This window comes from Galeopterus variegatus, unplaced genomic scaffold (assembly GCF_000696425.1).
Source record: "Galeopterus variegatus unplaced genomic scaffold, G_variegatus-3.0.2 Scaffold6935, whole genome shotgun sequence".
Lineage (NCBI taxonomy): Eukaryota > Metazoa > Chordata > Mammalia > Dermoptera > Cynocephalidae > Galeopterus > Galeopterus variegatus.
The window spans coordinates 75,149-81,965 of NW_007733046.1; the positions used below are offsets into that span (position 1 = coordinate 75,149).

At 34.9% G+C, this 6,817-nt stretch overlaps 1 pseudogene; it reads right to left on the reverse strand.

Annotated features, from left to right (window-relative positions):
• Window positions 1-2,714: 2,714 nt before the first annotated feature.
• On the reverse strand, window positions 2,715-3,817 carry LOC103606902 (annotated as a pseudogene).
• Window positions 3,818-6,817: the final 3,000 nt, after the last annotated feature.

The following is a 6,817-nucleotide window of genomic DNA, read 5'->3' on the forward strand; positions in this document are numbered from 1 at the left end:
AAATAAGCAAACAATAACTAAACTAAACACTAAACTCAGGCTACCTTTCAATGTCTTCTTACTCCAAATCTCTACCTTAAAGCTCAATGTGGTTGTAGGAAACACACAATCAGCTGACTAATCTCATGTTAAGTTCATGACCCCCCAAAATAAAGTGGACCATTGCTTCTGGTTGCTACTCTACAATTCTCTTGTAAATTCCTACTTTCTTCCTCTCCTCTGTCCTCCTTTCTCTGTCTTCCTATACTCCTCCACCAAAGTCAGTTTCTTCTTTCACTGAGACAATAATGTAATTTTAGAAATTTTGCAATAGTTTCGTTTTAACCCATACCTACTCACTCTGACATTTTTATGCTAATAACAGATAAAGTGCAGTTCTTTCTAAACTCAACCCCACCACTTGTTCACTGTATCTCAACATCTCTGTACCTCTCATCTACCCAACACGTCACTCCTAAAATTGCCCATTGCTCCACACGCATTATCAATTTTTAAACACCTGTTTAATTTAAAATTACATACAAGACAATGAACCCATTTTAGTTTTTTAGTTTAGGCAAACTTATATGATTTTGTAACCATCATCACAATAAAGAAATAGAATATTTACATTACCCCAATATGTTTCCCCACATCCCTCTGTAGTCAATTCCCCCCAATTCTGGACTCAGACTATCACTGATGTGTGTTCTGTTGCAATAAATTAATTTTGATAACTAATGAATTTCCAAAAAAATCTGGAAACACACAGTTTTCAGTCTTTTTGTACATGGCTTCATATTTTCCAGTACATTACCCCAATATGTTTCCCCACATCCCTCTGTAGTCAATTCCCCCCAATTCTGGACTCAGATTATCACTGATGTGTGTTCTGTTGCAATAAATTAATTTTGATAACTAATGATTTTCAAAAAAAATCTGGAAACACACAGTTTTCAGTCTTTTTGTACATGGCTTCATATTTTCCAGTATGTTTTTGAGCTGTGTCTGTGTTTTTATGTGTATTAGTAGTTTGTCATTTTAGTACTGTAATGCTTTGCATTGTATGAATATTCCACAATTCTTTATTCATTCATATGTTAATGGACATTTGGGTTGTTTCCAATCCTTGTCCATTATGAATGAAGTTTCTACAGGCATTCTTGTATACATCTGTCTGTGGTTACATGTTTTTAAGTTTCCTAGATAGATACCAAAGAGAAAATTTGAGGCCAAATAATAAGTGCATTGGTGACTTTATAAGAAATCACTTAACAGTTTTCCAAGGTGGATATAACATTTTAAATTCCTGTCAGCAATGTGTAAGGATTCCCATTGCTTCACAACCAAGTTAAAATTTGTTATTACCAGACTTTTAAATTTTAGCGGATCTGGTTGATGTGTAGTGCCATCTCACTGTGGTTTCAATTTGCATTTCTCTGCTGACTATTGATGGCAAACATCTTTTTATGTGCTTATTGGTCATATACATGTCTTCTTAAAGTTTTTGTTCAAGTATTTACCTCATTTTTAAGAATTGTTTTCTTCTATTTATTAAGTTGCAAGATTTCTTTATGTAGTTAAGACACAAAGCCTTTTTAAGAAATATTTTATTCTGGTCTGTTACCGGCCTTTTTATTTTGTAAATGGTGTCTTTTGAACAACAAAAATATTTTATTTCAATGAAATCCAATTTATCTATTTTTTCATTTATATTTCTTGTGTTTTATTGTCCTCCTAAGAAAACCTTACCTACCTCAAATTTACAGACATATTCCTTCTAAAATTATTTTTTACTTTTATTTTATTCTTTTAAATTTATTTATATTAACATATTCATTATTACAAACAGTGATTTTTCTTTATGTCCTTTACGGATCAATCACTCCCCAAGCCCTGTCTCCACCTCCCATCTCTAGTATCCTAAGGTATGTTCTTTCTTTCTGAAAGTTCAGCGTATTGTTGTGGTCCTTCCTTCCTACCGTCCTCTTCCTTTCTTCCTTCCTTCCTTCCTTCCTTCCTTCCTTCCTTCCTTCCTTCCTTCCTTCCTTCCTTCCTTCCTTCCTTCCTTCCTTCCTTCCTCTTTCCCTCCCTCCCTTCCTTCATTTTGTTCCTTTCCTTCCTTCGTAGAACCCAGTTATGAGTGCGAATATGTGGTATTTCTCTTTCCTTGCCTGGCTTATTTCACTAACATAAATTTCTCCAGTCTCATCCATATTGCTGCAAACGGCAGAAATTCATTCTTTTTTAAGGCTGTGCTCTAACCAACTGTGCTAACAGCCAGCCCTTCTCTAAAATTACCTTCTAAAATTTATGTAGTTTTAGCTTTGTGGTTTAGGTTTATGATTAAGTTAGAGTCAATTTTTGTGTATGTTCTGAGGTAAGAGTCAAAGTTAGTACAGTGTCAAGGTTCATTTTTTACATGTATAAGAGTAAAAAGTAAGGGTAAGAATCAAAGTTCATTTTTTACATGAATAGCCAGCTCATCCAGCACTATTTGTTAAAAAATACTCTTTCTTCACTGACTAACACAGGTGCCTTCTTCAAAATTAATTAACAATATATGACTGACTATTTCTTTGCTCTCTATTCTAATACATTGATTATAGGTCTATCCTAACACAACTATAACATTCACTTGATTAATGTAGCTTTATAGTATGTTTTTTTTTTTTTTTTTAAGATTACACAATAATTTCTTGAGCACATCCTCTCCCTGCCCTTGCAGTTCTAGGTCACTTTTCCCACTTGCAAAACTTCTGCACTAGCTCCAGGAAGATGCCAGGGTCAGGGGCACAGCGTACTGCTCAATGAGCCCCACAAGTGGTTGTAACTGTCTTCCTCATATTGCAAGAACACAGCCAGCAGATCCAGCTCCTCATATACGGCCTTTACTCGGGCCACCTTCTCGTCCTCCTTCTGCCTGTAACTCTCCTGCAGGATCTGGCACTGTTCCACAGTGGCCCCTTGCAGACACTGAACCACCAGCCAACTGCATTTGTTCTCCTGGATGTCAGTACCAATCATGCCAGTCACACTGGGATCCCCAAAGAGGTCAAGGAAATCATCCTGAATCTGAAAGAACTCTCCCATCGCCAGCAGGATCTTCTTGGAAATGACATGTTCCTTCTCCTCATCAATGCCTGTCATATACATGACAGCAGCTACAGGAAGGTAGAAGGAGTAGGAAGATATCTTGTACTTGACAATAGCTTTGTACCTCTTTTCAGTGAATCTCTTAAGATCCACATTGCCCTGGAGGGCTGTGATGTGGTCTAGGGTCTGCCCAATCTCAGTCTGATAGGAACTCTGCAGGAAGAGCTCAATCGGCTTTAGGTAATAGGGTTGCTCCTGACAGTAGAACTTCAGCAGGCAGTAGATAACATACTTCCATAACTAAAGCATCATTGATGGCATTCAGATCTATGCCTGGCTTCTGATACCAGCAGATCTTCCTCTGGCAGGTGAGGGATGAATCCGTGATGTCATCGAACACCAGGAAGAAAGCTTGCAGCAGTTCCACACACTAGCCCACAGTCAGGGCCCACTGGAGACTATCAGCATCCTGTTTCCTTGGCTCCACCAGCTCATACAATGGTACCAGCACTGTCAAACCCTGCTAGTAGTTGCCTCCAATGGCAGTGTACTCCAGGACCTCCCTGAGCCGGGCAACGCCATCTCCTGTCTCCAGGTGCCCCATCTCATCTTCAGTCAGCACCTTAACAATCTGGGAGAAATGCTGGAGAATATCCTGCTTTCCTTGGGCATTAGCGTATGATTTCTGGTCTTCATTCACTTTGAGGGAGGAGCAAAGTATTCTGTTGCTGGATGCAGGTTCCTGCTTGGCCGTTAGTATGTTTTAAAGTCAGCTATTAGAAGTCCTCTGCCTTTGTTCCTTGTTTTAAATATTGTTTGTATATTTGAGGTGCTTTGCATGAATCACCACACTAATTTTGACAAAACTACCTGTTGGAATTTGAATGAAATCTGTTGAATCCATAGATCAATTTTGGTAGAATTAACATCTTGACAAGATGATTTTTTTCATTCCATAAAATTGAAATATTTTTCCATTTATTTATATCTTATTAAATAGCTCTCAGCAACATTTTATAGATTTCAGTGAAGTGGTCTTGAACATATTTTGTTAAATTGAACCTAAGCATTTTGTGTTGGTCAAGATGTGGTAATTTTAACTGATTTTCATTTATTTATTGCTAGTGTACAGAAATACAATGGATTTTTTGTATATTAACTTTAAATAATGTGACCCAGATAATTTATTTATAACTTTCAGAGTCTTCAAATTTCTACACATATTTTATGTCATATGTAAATGAAGAAATTTTTTTTTCTTTTAAATATTTTAGCCAGTAATTATTTTCTTTCCTTATTTCTCTGTCTATGCCCTCAAGTACAATGGAGAAGAAAAGTAGTGAGAGCAAACGTCCTTGCCTTATCACTGATATTACAGATAACATGTTCAGGCTTTCAGCACTAAGTATTAATAATTGTTATACATTTTTATTCATAGAAGCCCTTTATTAGGTTGTAAACTCCCTATTTTCAGTTTGCTAAGGGTTTTGTTTTATGTGTGTGCATGTGTAACCACGAATGAGTGATGAATTTCTTCAAATGCTTTTTCTTGATGTATTTAGATTGTCATACATTTTGTCTTTGTTCCAAACAGATGGTGAAGTATGTTGATTATTTTATGAACATTAAACCAAACTTGCCCAACTAATAAGCCCTGTATTGCTCAATTTAATTTACTATTATTTTGTTAAGAACTGGAGTGTCTACGTTAATGTGGGATGTTGTTGGTTCCCTACCCACCCCCTTGTTCTGGCCCAAGGGCCAGTTGTGAAACATTTCTAGGACAACACTGACTCTTATGGTAGAAGTTTTCATACATATGTATAATATAAAAATGAAATATAAAATTAATATAAAGTTAATATGAAATATTAATTTATACAAAATTATATATGTGGGTATACATATATAATATTAAACTCCCATACTTCTAACCTATCTTTGTCCTTATATTTAAAACGTTTCTTTTTGACAGCTGCACTTGCTTATTCCTCTATTTTTCAGTCATAATTTTGGCCTTTTACTTGGAGCTTAGAATTTTCACATTAATGGGACTAGTGATATGTTGTGCTTATGTAATCATCCTGCTATTTGATTTCTACCTGAGCTGTTTATTATTTGTTCAATTTTTCCTTTACCCTGCCATATTCAGATTAATTATGTACTTTCTAGTAATTCATTTTAGGCTTCTATCTCTTTTGACAAATTATGGTGAATGATTCCTTAGTAAATTATTCATTTATTTTCAAGCAAACAAACAATGCTATCATAAAATTTGGCAGATTACTTTCTTGGGACTTCTAATGATTCTCTTTCTTCTGTGTCTATTTCTCCTTTTTTAAATAAACCACTTTATTAACGTATGATTGACATATTAAGAAGCTGTACATATTTAATGTATACATAATAAGTTTGGCCTGTTTCTGCTGTGATATTTCTAATTTTGCATGTTTGTAGTTTCTCTCATTTTCATAAACATTTTATTTCTTTTCCCCTGAGAATCAGCTCTTTGATGACATTAAAAGCAAATTAATTTTTGTTATCATCCTCATTATTATTTCTTTCTATTTTTCTTCTTATTGCTTTCTTTTTGTAAGTTTGTGTATTTGAATGGGTAATGCCGCTTAATTCACTGTGCTCAAGAGAAACTCATAGCCTTCAACACTTCTACAGTATCACTAAAAATAACATAAAAATGCATATTTTTAAAAAATCTTCTCATTCGAGGCATAAGAAAGAAACATTCTAAATATGCTCTGGAAACAGACTAGTGCTTATTTCATTTAGCAAGTAAAATGAGGGAAAGCTTCAGGTACAACAAATACACAACCTCTAAGTTAATGAATGAAACAATGATATGCATTCATTGTCACTAACTTCCATGTCCATTTCTATAAATTAAGGATGATGCCAGTCTCTATGGTTTATTGTGATGAAAATAGAATACTCCTTTGATAGTAGTGATAGTCGTAGTCTCAGCAACATTTTAATATCACATTCAATGTCTTAGGCACACTCATGCCAGTCTCTATGGTTTATTGTGATGAAAATAGAATACTCCTTTGATAGTAGTGATAGTCATAGTCTCAGCAACATTTTAATATCACATTCAATGTCTTAGGCACACTCTCAGTTTTTTCAGTACAAGATGCTTGATTCCAGTAAATGTTACCTTCATTCTTTCTTTCAGTTTAAGTATTTCACCAGTTTAACAACTGTGCTACACAACTTAAATGTAAAACAGTTGATTATCAGCAGAGTTTTAGCAGAATACTCTATCAATTTAAGTTTTTTTGTGTGAAATACAAATAAATATCTAACTTATTTCAGAGAGAACAATTAGTTTACTTAAATATTCCAAAGGAAGATAAAGTTGGAACGGGAACACACATCCCCTGTTTCTCAGCAGAATATCTTTGCTTATCCTTGTCATTAGGCTTAATTATAGCTTTAAAGATGTTTCTTGTTAAATTATATCCCTTTCTCCTATTGTCATTCAGTTCCTGATTCCATGTCACTGTTGAGTAACACAGTAGTTGACGATCTTCTGACAGAATCCCGACTGTCAGTGTAATATGTTTACTACTTCTGCTTTCCTTCGACATAATTAAATATTTATTACTTTCACCAGACCAAAGACATTCTTTTCTGTTTCAGTCAACTTTAGCCCTGAGGTGCCCAAGTATAATAAGAATATAATTTTTCTCTGAGCTCATCCATTTTTTACTTCACAGGCTTGAGA